We start from the raw sequence: 14845 nt of genomic DNA, 5'->3' as shown, positions 1-14845 counted from the left end.
AAATGAAACATTTGGCCCGAAGTTGTGTTTTGTTTTAAATAAGCTTAAATATAAGCCTCAGGAATCCAATCAGAATTGGGATCATACTGTACAGGAAGGGGTATGAACCATGCTGTAGTCCAGTCCTAATGAGAACTGCATTCCCAAGCTGCTTTTAGCTCCAGAAGTGCAGCTTTCATTGGGAATAATGGAAACACCATTTTGGGCCTTCCAGCAGCTTCAGAGGTGTGATTTAACAGCCCAATCCTATGTATGGTGGCTCCGCTGGGTGCAACAGAGCCAAAACGGCTACCATAAGAGCTCCAGTTGTTACCCTGCACATGCCCGATCTCGTCTGATCTTGGAAGCTAAGCAGGGTCCGGCCTGGTTAGTACTTGGATGGGAGACCGCCTGGGAATACCGGGTGCTGTAGGCTTATACCATAGTCTTTCCAGACTGAAGGTTGCCAACCAAGAGCAGCCCCACTGGATCAGGCTATAGGCCCATCTAGTCCAGTTTCCTGTATCTCACCGTGACCAGTGGCACTGTGTCCAGTGGCACTACCAAGGCTGCCATAAGTCACCTTGGGAAGCCCCAGGCCCCGCAATGTGGCTTCTCAAATCTGCATCAGTTATTTAGCTGGAGCAGCCTTGAGAGTCTCCATGTCAGGCTTTGCAGCCCAATATGGTGAATAGGATATGGCAGAGCAGGGCTCTGCTAGTCCCATACCCCTCCCACCCTGGTTCCTCCCCCACCCTCTGCTGCTCTCCCCCACTACGGAATGCCTCCCTGTCACTGGCTGGAGCTCATTCCTTGCTCTATGCCAGGCCCAGTGCCAAGTGGTGCTGGGCCAGTGCCAGCTCTCCCTACATGGAGAATGCCATAAATGTGCTTTACATAACATTTATGACATCAAATGCTGGCGCTGGCCCACCATAGGATTGAACCCTATGTTCCCACTCCCCATGAGCTATGTCCTGATCCTAACTGGGTGCCTTGCAACTTTTATCTCAGAAAAGCAAATCTAGGGTCATACTACTTTTTTTTAACATGACATAATTTATTTGCCACATTGCAAAACATGTGCCTACTAAACTGAATGTGTATATAACAGTGCAAATGTATGCATGTGTACTCAGAAGTAAGCCCCATTTAGTTTAATAGGACTTACTCCCAGGCAAGCATGTATAGCTTAATTCATCTTCACCTGTTTCCTTCCATTTTCAGCTTCACTCTCTTCCCCTTGAATAAGAGAGACAATTTGATGGAAGACTGTTTTAACGAGAGCTGAGAGGTTTGGGGAAATTCTGCTTGGTTAGTCGGCTAGCTTTTCAGAAGATAAATATATTAAAAAACTGGAAGTATAAATGCCTAGGGAAAACTTGATTAAAGTGAGTGGGGGAAACTAAATCTAAAAAAAAAAAAAAAGGTGGATAACCTCCCCCCCCCCCCAAAAAAAAAAGGTGGGAGAAAGTAGTGAAATTATATTAACAGTGACAAAAACAGAAGTACATTTTTGAATACATTTCTCCTTGCAGTGGGCCTGTAGGTGTTCCCAAGGGTCCTATACTAAAATGGTCAAGTGAAAAGTTCACTTGAAGAATATTCACATCTCATTTATAAATACAGATTCAACCTTTTTATACACTGATTTTTTTATCCATGGATTAGACTCAGCACTGATGGCCACTGTGGATAAGAAAGACCCTGCCACTCCCTGGAGAAGGGGAATGTCCCTGGACAATCCCCATTCTAAAAACTGCTTTTCTATGGAATCAGACTACTGGAACTTGCTTTGAGAAAAAGAGACCCTCTCCCCTCACCCTGGCTTGCTGAACATTGGAATGAGGAAGTGATTAATCACCAGACATGAGCCAGGGCAAAGGGAGGGAGTCACCTTTCTTAGAGAAAGCTGCAAAACAGCAGTTTAAGAGCCCAATTCTATGCTCAGAAGTCAATATAGTCCCGGGAAAGTGTGGCTGGGATTGCTGCCCCAACTGCCTGCCTGTCTGACTCATGTTTTGTTTTAACTGCTTTAATTTAACATGGTTTTTGGTATCTGCAGGGGGTCCCAGAACCCAACCCCAGTGGATACCAAGGTCCAACATATAGATCAACCATTTTCAACCACTATGCCATGGCACACTGGTGTGCTGCGAGTGGTCCACAAGTGTGACACAGGAATTCGGGGGAAGGTCATTTATTAGTAGGGCCAATGGGGGGGGGGGGTTTGAGCCTCCCCACTGGCAGCATGGTGTGCCTTGTCAATTGTCAAAAACCTGATGGTGTGCTTTGGCAATTTTAGTGCCTTGTCAGTCTGCCATGAGATGAGAAAGGTTGAAAATAGATATTTATGTAGATATTTAGCCCTGGGTAAAAACCAAAGCAGGTAAGGTTGCTCATATGTTTTTCCTCTCATGGTAAACAGCAGCTTGTAGGGAGTAAGAATTTACCGTATTTTTTGCTCCATAAGACGCACTTTCCCCCCCCAAAAAAAAGTGGGGGGGAAAGTGTGTGTGTCTTATGGAGCGAATACTGCAAAAAAGAGTGCAAGTTGGGGACCTTAATGAAGGGGGGATCTTCATGCCAGTTTATGATCCCATTCACCCTAATAAAGGGAGGGATCTTCATGCCAGTTTATGATCCCATTCACCCTAATAAAGGGAGGGATCTTCATGCCAGTTTATGATCCCATTCACCCTAATAAAGGGAGGGATCTTCATGCCAGTTTATGATCCCATTCACCCTAAGAAGGGGGGATGGTTCAAATGTTATTCTACTATAGTTTATTAAATATTTTATTACACTATTTGGTTCAGAATATTTTTTTTCCTGTTTTCCTCCTCTAAAAAATAGGTGCGTCTTATGGTCAGGTGCGTCTTATGGAGCGAAAAATACGGTACATTGGGAAAATGGTGTAGTGGGGGTGAGATGAAATCTCCCCTCCCTATGCTGTGGTCCCAAACTAGATAGGGATCCTGAAGACCTAGAGATCATTTGCTGCAGTACTAAAGCATATCTCGAGTGTGATAGGCAATGCACCATAACAGCCATCTCACGTTCTCTTCCAAGCATGGAACATCTTGGAATACCTTTAATGCAATTGGCGCTGGCTAAATGTGGGTGGAATGCCTGCACTGGGAGCCTCACTGGATCTTGATGATGTCTGAAATTTTCTCACTCCCATCGTTATGTGAATTAGGGTTGATCTACTTGTTGTAGCCATCATGTGGATGGTGCTGGAAACAGCCTCTGCCAAGCTTGGAATGTGTGGTACTGTTAATAATTATTTTTAAAAAATTCTTATATGACTAATTTTTTTGTTAACCAAATCCTTATCAATATGACAAATATTAAGGACAGATGAAGTGGCAAATATGGGCCAATACAACAATTCAGGATTGCTGCTTGGCTGCAAATAAATCAAGCTGTTTCATACAGAGACTGAACATTGGCCACCTAGCCAAGAATTGTTGACTTTTAGCCCACTGGTGCAGCCTCTACTGCTTGTTGTAAGCTACCCAGGGACCAGGTTGTGAAGGAGAAGTAAGTAAAAAAGCACCTTTTTATTTACCTGCTCTGCTGTTGTCTTTTCCCAAATGAGTCTACTTGGATCTGTGATGGCTCTTTGGCTGACGTAAATCCAAGTGGGTCCAATGGGTTTGTCGAGCCCAGGTTAGGGGCATTAGATGTCAGCGCCGCCACTACTGCTGATACCTGCCTCCAGCCCATCCTCAACACGCTCTTGGCCAATCCCAATCCCTGTCCCGATCCTCCCCTGGAATGCTCTGGGACATCCCCCCCCCACTTACCTGCTCCAGTGGGGCTCTGGAGATTGTTGGCACATGCCTTCAGTCACGAGCTAATTGTGCTGGCAGCCTTGGCCTATGCATTGTCACAGTGCCCGCCACTCCAGTGACCTGGGGCCTTTGCTGATGGAAGACCAGTTCCATCAGCACATAACCTGGATCATCACCGGCATCCTTCAGTCTCGGAAGACTATGGTGTCGCACTCTGAAAAGTGGTTCTGGATTGACTGCAGTTCTCAACAAAGAACTTTGTCAGCATTGCCACTTACTCTCTAAGATTCTTTCCACTGGAGAAGCTATACATTGGCATCTGCTGCATGCACAGTCTGTGCCATGCCACTGAGTTATGGCTCCTCCCCCATCAGGCATTCACCGTAAGGACACAAATGCAGTTCCTGAATGTATAATGGCCAGTTCATTCATGATCTCATTGAAATATCCATCAGGTAAGAGACCCTGACAATATCCATGCTTGAGCCCCTATAAGAAGAACGTTAGGTCCAAACAACTGCGTGTCAGTTCAGTGTTCTCAGACTGATAGCTGATCACATGGATTTTGCAACATGCAAAGAGTTAGTAATGCTTTAAATCTCACTTCTTAATTTAAGGAACATGTCGGGCACTTTGGGTATTTTTTTTTTTAATTGGCACTTTGAACATTTTGTGCTGCCAGCTTCCATCAGCCTCTTGTGTGCAGCTGTCAGTGCCAGACAGAGTCAGCAAAAGAGTTGGTTAAATCTTCCTCGGCCAGCTGTGCAAAGTTTTATGTTGAGCAGTTCTGAGTCTTGGCAGGAGTTTTCATCTTCAAACTCTGGCTCACCAACTCCTGCAGATGGTCAGCCTAAGACAGCGTCAGAGGTGTGCAAAATGATATGAAATGAAATTTGATAATTTAATGGATTTTTTTTTTAATTTTAAGCAAGATTTCAAAAGATTCAAGTGCTCGTAATTTTTTTAATTGAATTTCACTGTAGGGGAAATTCAGTGACAACTGGAGATCTGCAGAACAAGCAAGCAAGCAAACAAACAAACACACAAGGAAACTGAAAGGCATATCAGGTAATTTGCAATCCTAAACGCATTTCCTAGAAAGAAAAAAAAAGTCCCATTGGACACAGTGGGATTTATTTCAGGGAGGGTCTTTCTTACCTATGCAACCTGAAGTCTTTTCACTGGAAAGACAAGAGACCAAACACAGTTCTTTGTGCATGTAAAACTTGCTCTCTAAGATCAGTGGCATAGCTAGAGGGGGTGCAAAGCACTAAGTTTGGCAGGGAGCCTCACTATAGTGTGTAAGCAGCCTCTCCCGCTTCCCTTCAGAGCCATTCCAGGCATGGGAAGCCTCTATTTTGCTCCTCCTGCTCAGAATGGCTCCAAAGGGGGAGGGGCTTTTTACATGCTGTGATGAGGCTCCCTGCAAAACTTAGTGCTTTGCACCCCCTCTAGCTACACTACTATCTAAGATCATGGCACTTCCTTGACCATGACAGGTTAAATTCTCAGAGAAGCCGACCTTCAGAAGGCTGTTGCCAGAAAGGCTGTACAGCTATACAAGATCTGCTGATGTTTATGAATTTGGAGTGGCAAACATGAGGGTTAACAGTCTATATGTAGGGAAATATGAAATAGGCTTAGACTATTGGTCCTTCTGGCTCTCCATTATCTACATGGATTGGTGGCAGCTCTCCAGGGTTTCAGACAGGGATTTTTCAAGCCCTACCTGGAGATGCTACAGATCGAATCGGGAATTTTCTGCATGGAAAACACATGTTCTACCCCTGAGCTACAGCCTCTCCCCAAAATGAGCAAAAACCTAGGGAGTGGGATCATAGTGGCAGCACTGACCTACAGTATGTACATGCATTTTGTTGATCTGCACAGATCATATAGGTGGTCATAAATCCTTCTTATTCCAGAATGCCATATGTACAAAGCCATACTTGTGCACAGTTAGAGTCTATGGAGACCTTCAGATGAACACACCTCTTTGAGGTGGGGTCCTACTGCTTCCACAATTGTACTCCCCCTAAGTTTCTTCTTTGTCTGTCTGAAAGGAACTTTATTCATCTACTGATCAAAACTTTTAGCACTACCTGGAACACATTTGGATTCTCAGAAAGCTGCATGGTGTTCCCCTGGGGGCTGGGGATAAGAATAGGCCCTCAGTTTGGCTGTACATGTCGTAAGAGGCGACTAAACAGCCACCGGGTAGATGGGACTCGTCAGCCTGGGAAGGCAGCTCATCTGAGAGAAGGAAAACTCTGATCCCAAACCTCCACTGCCTTGTGGCTACATCCAGTTATGGAAAAGGCTTCAGGAGTCAACCTCGAGGCAAAATCTGGAGCCGGAGACCGTGAGGCAGTTCATGGCTGAACACAGTCATGTTCTGGCAACTCCTGCGACGCCGCTGGAACCAACCGTATTGGCTTCTGCCTTTCCATTGGACCATTTCAGCGACGTGGAGAGGGGGGATTTGCTGCATGGGTAACAGCCTATCCTCCATATCTACTTTACCCAGGCTTCACGCACTGGAGAGGACACTCTGTTCCAGAACCACCATTCAGAGCGTGACACCATAGTCTTCCGAGACTGAAGGATGCCAACAGCATGGTGTTTCAAGAAATGTATTTTTCTAAATTTGTATCTAAGCCAGTAAAAGCAATTTTTTTTTAAATGGGGAAAAGAGCACAAGGCAAAAAAAAATGCTTATTTTTGTTTTGTTTCATCTCGATTTGCAGACGTAAAATCAAGTGAGATGCTTAAACGCGTATTAGCATGTCATTTGTTTGGTGCATTTGAGCTGTTCTCTATTCACTTAAATCAGTGGTCTCGCTTTGTGGAAAACACAATGCTTTTCATCTGCATTCATCGAGTCTCCCAGTTGTGATTACTGAAGGACTGTTTCCACCCAGCCTCGTTGTGTGTGCAAGTTGGGCCTCCTTTGTTGAAACGTTTCCAAGTGCCATCTCAAATGTAAAGGCTTTAATTTTAAAGAAAGCAAAAATAGTCTCTTGGCATTGGGCCATCTTTGATATCATCCAGACAGGGCTGTGAATGTATCTTTAAAAGGAAGACTAATGATAGTTTTTGTTTTCAGTCCAGGTTATGTAAAACTATGTGATGAAAGTGTAATAGGACAAACCCTATTTGTGTGTAACCTTGTGCTGGCGAGGACATGGGGCAGCGCAATCCTAACTTGCGCTGGAACAGGCAGGACGGCGGGCCTGCACTGTATCCAGCGTAAGTGTGGGGCTGGCTGTGGCTTGACCCAAGGCAAGGAGAAATAATTCCTCTTACTCCAGGTAGAACCACAGCAGCCCCAGTGGGTCTGCTTGAATCTGTGCCACCGGAAGAGGTGGCGCAAATCCAAGAAGCCCAGAGCTACCCCAGGCTGCCTGGGAACAGGGCTAGGATCTACAATAAGCACTGGATCCTGGCTCTGCCTCCCGCTCCCCACCTGCCCACACACCTGCCCACTACCCGCCCTCCTCCTGCCACGAGACACCTCCTCCCTGCCTCCTCCCCGCCCTCCTGGACTGGTGCAAGGGACTTGTGCTGGCTCAATGAGCTCTTAGGATTGTGATCTCAGTATTGTACATTTTTGCCAACCTGCCAATTTGTGCATCTGCAGGAGTAGCTTAGCTAGGAGGTGATTTGAGAACACCAGAGAGTCTGAACCTGGTCTGGTAAAATAAAAGTCCAGGCAGGTAATGGCTAGCATCTTGTTATGTTTTGCTGATACCTAGCTATTGGTCAGACAATACCTGAGGTACCACTGGTGGTACCCATTCCAGTGGTTAAGAAACACTGATCTAGTCCTGTCAAGCCTCGGCTTAAGGATCTCCAGTGAAGAAGGCTCCTCTGGTAACTTTCCCACTGCTGAACCGTGCTTGTAGACAGTTTGATGAAAGTGTTGACCCAATGTGCGCTGGCAGTAAGTAGTAACTGTCTCACTGCCAATTGTGCTTGTGGACAGTTCTATGAAAGTGTCAACCCAATGTGCGGCAGCAGTGAAGAAGGCCAATTCTATGCTTGGAATCATTAGAAAAGGTATCATTATATGCTTGGGATCATTAGAAAAGGTATTGAGAATAAGATGGCTAATATTATAATGCTGTTGTACAAATTGATGGTAAGGCCACACCTGGAGTATTGCGTCCAGTTCTGGTAGCCACATCTCAAAAAGGATACAGTGGAAATGGAAAAGGTGCAAAAGAGAGTGACTAAGATGATTACGGGGCTGGGGCACCTTCCTTATGAGGAAAGGCTATGGTGTTTGGGCCTGTTCAGCCTAGAAAAGAGACGCCTGAGGGGGGACATGATTGAGACATACAAAATTATGCAGAGGATGGATAGAGCGGATAGAGAGACTCTCTTTTCCCTTTCACATAACACCAGAACCAGGGGACATTCACTAAAGTTGAGTGTTGGGAGAGTTAGGACAGACAGAAGAAAATATTTCTTTACCCAGCATGTAATTAGTCTGTGGAACTCCTTGCCACCTGTATAATCAGCAAATGTGTAGGTACCTAGTACCTGCCAGCTGTTTCTGCACCTTCCCTATGTGTTTCTTCTGCTTCTGGGTAACTGCCTCCATGTTTAAAGTGATGGGGGATAGTCAGCCTTCTATCCTGTGCAGCAGGCTTCCCCCAGTGGTGTAATTAGAGGGGGTGCAAAGCACTAAATTTTGCAAGAAGCTCACTGCAGCATGCAAGTGGCCCTTCCCCCTCCCCTCCCCCTCCCCCTTAGAGCCATTCCCTGCAGGGAGCAAAACTATTCACCTCTGTTTTGCTTCTCCCACCCAGAATTGCTCCGAAGGGGAGGGGGGGGACACTTGCTAGCTGCAGTGAGGCTCCCTGAAAAACTTAGTGCTTTGCACCCCTCTAGCTACAACCACTGACTTTCCCAAGCCCTCTCCAGTTCCGCAAGGCAAGTGCACCAGTGCTGCTGCACTGGTACGTGGAGATTTACTGGTACTGCTAGGAATGAGATTTACTGGTACTGATTTACATAGGAATGGATTGTTAAGAGTATTTATATATATACATGTGCACTAGAGACGAGATGCATCCAAGCCTTCTCAGAAATTAAACTTTAAGAGACACAGGGGAAGGAGCTAAAACTTGACAAATGGCAGTTGTAGCAATTGCGTTAACAAAATTTTAAGGAGGCATCCCCAAAAGGCAATGAGAGCAATGAAATAAAGACAGTCATTTACCACTGACAGGTTACAAAACTAAGGGAATATCCCTGCGAAATAGGGGTAGTTGGAACACACGTGTGCCATGCCTTCCAAAGGAGACTGCCAGATCAGTCCATGTACAATGCATTCAAAGTGTAATGCATGTAATTTTGCAATATCTCTTAAATAGCAACAGCCTCCCAAAAAGGCACCATCAGGTCTAGGAAAGAAGCAGAGACAGCTGGCTATGTGAGCATACCTAGAGAGCTAGAGAGTAACTAGGATTTTCAGGCAAAGGATGGGGCAGGAAGCCACTTCCTAAATTCCCAAACCACAACCTCTGAATGGAACCAAATCTAGAGCAAAATCCTATCCTCCCACCCACCCCCCTCCTGTGGGTGCAATTGTGCCAAAAATGGGCACATTGTATCTGGAGGGGGGACAGATTGGGAGGCTTCAGAGGCAAAAAGGGATTTGGGATTTAAATTGCTTACACCTCTGTAAGCCCCCCAACCTGCCATGGGCCTCATCAGACCTTTGCTAGTGAAATTGCTGGTGTAAGTTTGAGAGAAAGAGGATGAGGAGGTTGCTGAAAAGGGAGATAGGATCACTGCCAGATTCATTCCCTCTTGCACCTTCCCTGCCCCATCCCTCCCTGCCCCATGTTGCCCCCTTCCCACTCCTGCTGCTGCCTTATCTGCTCCATTGGGTGTTTTGTGATCCATTGAGTGCTGCTGCCTCATGTGGCAATGCTCCCAAAATGGCCACAGTTGGCAACAGCGGAAGTGCATTCCACTATCACAAAGGGCTATGCGCATTGACTAAATCCTTACGAGGGCATTGCTCTTGCCTCTGGAATGACTCTGATGGCAAGGGGGAAGGGCAGCTTATAGGGCATGATGTGTATGCACAACCTCCTGATTTTAGAAATGGGTTATGTCAGAAGGCCAGACGCAAGGGAGGGCACCAGGATGAGGTCTCTTGTTATCTGGTGTGCTCCCTGGGGCATTTGGTGGGCTGCTGTGAGATACAGGAAGCTGGACTAGATGGGCCTATGGCCTGATCCAGTGGGGCTGTTCTTATGTTCTTATGTGCCCTGCAAAACTTAGTGCTGTGCCCCTCCTCTGGGAATGCTACTGTACTGGACAAATGCTAAGTATGAAAGTGCCTTCAGCATTTTGGCATAAATGTGCTAAGTTTCTCCAAATTTGGCCAAAGTTTCTTCAACCTTTGGTCAAATTTGGAGGCAGGGCATTGAATGAGCAAAAGGGGGTAAAATTGACTTCTTTGTTTCCACCTCTTTGGCAGTTGTCACTACCTGTTTGATGTCAGTGCCCCCCTCCAGAATAAATAACACTGCGTCACCCCATGTGGAGCACCACACTGCCATCACTAGTTTATCCTCCATCCCTGAAAACCACTCTCTGCCCCTCCCAACAAAGATTCAAATACCTTTTCACCATCTTCAAAATGGTGGGGCAAAATGGAGACGGGTATTTCCGTTTGGTCCTCCACAGGTTGTACGTGAGCTTCATTTCCTCACTCAGGTCACCAGGATCCTTTCCCTGGATTCTGCAATGATTTCCCCCTAAAATTACTTGCCTGTTTGAAAAAATAAAACTAAACCTCCACCGAACTAAACCTCTAATCCTGGCAGTGTATCCCACCGCGTCTGTTTTGATAGAATGAAAATTCAACAATTTAATTTCTTTTATCAATGTTTTGTTTCCTAGGTACTGCTTTTTATATTTTGCCACCTGTGGCTGCCACCTGCCCTTGGTTTGACAGAACAGTACAACAAACTCACCATCATGTCTGGAATTAGAAAATCTCACGTTCAGAACTGGAAGGGAAAGAGACAGAAAAGGAACAATGCCGCAGCTGTGTTCTTTGTACACCCGCTTTTAGAACTCTTGTTCCCTTTGCAAGATCCCAAGAGGGACCCCTGGTCAGAGGCCTTTTCTCTCTCACCATTATGGGCTCCCTTAGGTGACCCCAATGATTAATTAAGTTCAGGAACAGCACTTTAAAAGTTGTTCAGAGCCCATTTGAAAAGTTGGGGTTGGTTGAATTGAGACTCTCATTCCAAGTTTGTGACAGAAATACGAGATTGTTCAAGAAAATGATAAGAAGATAAATCTATTGGATACGTAACAGAGTTATGAAGGTATTGAAATGAGAATGTAGGGGTACCTCTATCAAGAGGCAGAAAGTTTAAAGAATTTTAATAAAAGTTAAATTCTGTTACCTCACTGCAGCATGTAAGTGGCTCCTCCCCTTCGGAGCCATTTCGAGCAGGGGGAACAGGACAGAGACATTTTGCCTCCATTTTGCTCCCCCTGCCTGGAATGGCTCTGAAGGGGAGGGGGAAGGAGCACTTGCACGCTGTAGTGTGGCTCCCTGCAAAACTTAGTGCTTTGCATCCCTTCTAGTGATGCCACTGCCTGTAACCAGCTGCAGGAGGAAGCTCATCTCACGAAACAGGCAAGCGGGCCATCTCTCCTGGGTGCTGAACTGGAAATGACACTTCTGAGCATACACCGAAACATCTTTCCTTTGCAGGATCAAAGGAATTGTGAAGTCCAAAAAAATTGGGATGATTTGCCTGCCTTGTTTTATTAGTGCCACCTGCCCGCCCCCCCCCCCCAAAAAAAGTATGCACTGGAAATGCATTGAGCCTAAACATGTTTGAAAAAACTTCTAGTGCAACTTTGTTTTCTATTCTATGGTTTCTGCACTAGTGCCTTCCCTCCTTTGTTTTAATCTTTGGAACTTTCCCCATGGAATAGGACATATGTACAATATGCTATATACACACCAGGGAATTCTGGAGGGCATTTGTCAAAGTGCATAATACTGAATGTGAAGACAGTGGCAAGGTGTGGCGAACTGGGTGGTTTCAGGTGGGGAGCAGGAAATGGGCAGCCTAAGGGCCCAAACCTATCCAACTTATCCTATCCTATCCTGTCCATTGATGCAGTCATGCCAATGGAGCATGTGCTGCATTCTGTGGTGAGGATACAAGGTCTCCTCAAGATAAGGGTATGTTTATTCCCTTATCTCCGATCTGCATTGTGACTGTATCGGTGCTGGAAAATTGGATAGAATTTGGGCCTAAACAAGGTTGGGTGTCATATGTTTCAGACAATCCCTTTCATGAATTTTATAATCTTATAATCTGGGGCAGGGGAAGCATTCTGAATGTTGAAGAAGACATTGACCCAGACCTTGAATTCAGCCCAGAAATACAGTGGTCATACAAAACTTGATGGAAAATTTTTAAAAAAAAAAATTAAGTGAACAATTGGGTGTAGAAATTTTCCTTGGGAGGGAACAGGGAGGATCTAATTAAAACAGAACAAAATTTTTCCCCTTGGGGCTTTATAGAAAATCAAAACTCCTCTGGAAGATAGAAAAAAGCATATCAGTGTCCCTAGTATATTTGAATTTTCTGTAAGCTGCAAATCTGTGGGGAAAAAAATACACCATAACAATGCAGGAAGAACATGGTCATGCTTTGGATGAAAGGAGGAGGATGTAAAATAAACCACAATGCACCCTCTCCTTTTGTGTGTGCTACAAACCCAGTAATCCCTATGTATCAGAGTAAGCAGATGGCGTCCTTCTTAGCTTAAATTGTCCTGCATTCATTTTCATTTTTAGGATTCTGTGAGCTTGTCTAGAAGGAATTGAGTTACATTGTGTACCATTTCTGGAGCCTTTCCAAGTTTCTACCTGCTATATGTGGTCTCTAACCATCTGTGAATAAAAGATTGGCATTTGCCTTTGATGGCCACCTGAGTACTCTCAAACACATTGGGCCAGGAGTTACATCTTATTATTACTATTGTTCTCGGAAGAGGAATTTACTCCAGAAGGAACTTTATCCCAAGATGAATCACCTTGCGGTGATCTGCATGGTACTCTAGATCTCTGTGCAATTCCTTTAAAAAAAAAAAAAAAATCAGGTGCCCTGAATCTAAGTAAGAATTATGGCCAAATAATATTTTTTAAGAAAGCATACTGCACTGGATTCAAAAAACTGTGAGCAGAAGGAAAATACCCACGGTTGCTTTTTATTTTGTGCAGTATGATTACACATAAACGCCATAGCGATTTCCACACTGCTATTTGTGAGTGAGGGTGTGCAAGTAAGATAGTGTCTTTGTGTTAGTTTTACTTTCCTTGTGTGTGATATAAAACAGTGGAAGATGCCTTCCTTAGGAGGAAGAGCACTATTGAAATCCCACTGTATAGCCAATAAACACATGATTGTACACATCAGACATTTTGCATAAACAATTGGACTTGACAATGGAAGGAGCATTCCCTCAAATGCCTAGAGCATGAGTGAGTCCTGTAAAAGAGCCATCCACATCAGGCATGTGCGATAATAATAATACAGGTATTTCTATAGCGGCTTTCTTAGTCGTCAGATTTCTCCTCAGACTTTAATTCAGGCAGTTTACCTAGGCAGGCAATGCTAAATCCCAATAGGGATTTTTACAATTGAAGAAGATTCTGTCTTTCAAGAACCACAACATTTCAGATGGATCTTTTAATGATCTGGTATCGCATTCTGGCCTCCATTTTCCTCCCACACAGGCTGACAGCGGCCAAAGAGCAGGTGGAATAACTCAGCATAACTCGGCTAGGCTTGTCAGCTGCTTCAAGGTCTCACCGTTCACTGTGCCGGTGGCCTCGAACTGGCGACCTTCGGATGTTATCTTCAGGCAAACGGAGGCTCAACCCTCTAGACCAGACCTCCTGCCCAGACCAGACCTCCTGCCTCAGACCGGTAGCCTCCCTCAGGAAACATATTTTGGTATGCTATTGAAGGCCATCAGGCTGTCAATTACTCTATTATATTTTTTTTTTCCCTCCAGTGGGGCTGCCATTTTGCTTTTCACCTCAGGCACCAAAATGTCTTGAGTGATCTGTGCATTTAAATCCAATCTTTGATGCATCATGACTATTGATATCCAAACAGGTTTCCACTGGTTCCACTTCTATATGTCACTGAAAAAGTAACAAGAACCCAGAAATTAGGGTAAACTGAGCTCCAGGAAGGTGATATTAACTTGGGTGGAGTTTGGGAATGATTGTTGCTTTTTTTAGTGTCTAATGGGATCGCTAGTACAGGAGAAAAAGTGGCATCCGTCACCGAAGTCCACAGGAGGATTGGCCAGGCAACAGTAGCATTTGCCTTGTTCAAACAGTGCATAAGAACATAAGAAGAGCCCCACTGGATCAGGAAGCCCATCTAGTCCAGCTTCCTGAATCTCACAGTGGCCCACCAGATGCCTCAGGAAGCACACAAGACAAAAAGAGACCGGCATTCTGGTGCCCTCCCTTGCATCTGGCATTCTGAAGTAGCCTACTTCTACCTCCAGTGCCTCTGGAAGAAGACCAGTATTTCCATCTCCATCCCCCCCACCCCCATGTGTGGCCTCTGGCCTTTTGTACTGGCATTTATGCCTGGCCTGTAGAACAATCAAGTGACTTTTGCACTATGCTCCTCCTATGCTATACCTCCAAGGTGAAAACTGATTGCAAGATTCACCACTGTGGGCCACAGCAAAGCTATCTTCTGAAATGGGTTTCAAAACCCAAAATACGTTTGCTCCCCCAAAATAATGTGTAAATGATTCTTAAAGTTTACAACTGGTCTGCACAAGTTTTGATTGGCCAGGCAAACCAGAAGTCATGCATGGTAACCTATCTCATACTTGATAAACAACCTGTTTCTATCATCAGCTTGGGACTACCAAATTAGCAGACCACAATATATAGCCAGTAGGCGGTTTGGAGCACAGAGGCCTGACAGGACCATCAGAAACGTCACTGAAAGCCTGTGGGATACCAGTGTAGTCTT

At 45.1% G+C, this 14845-nt stretch overlaps 1 pseudogene; it reads left to right on the top strand.

Moving 5' to 3' along the window:
- Nucleotides 1-298: 298 nt before the first annotated feature.
- Nucleotides 299-415, top strand: LOC136650001 (5S ribosomal RNA; annotated as a pseudogene).
- The last annotated feature ends 14430 nt before the right edge of the window (nt 416-14845 follow it).

This window comes from Tiliqua scincoides, chromosome 4 (assembly GCF_035046505.1).
Source record: "Tiliqua scincoides isolate rTilSci1 chromosome 4, rTilSci1.hap2, whole genome shotgun sequence".
Taxonomy (NCBI): domain Eukaryota; kingdom Metazoa; phylum Chordata; class Lepidosauria; order Squamata; family Scincidae; genus Tiliqua; species Tiliqua scincoides.
This window is presented reverse-complemented; position numbering and strand designations above follow the sequence as displayed.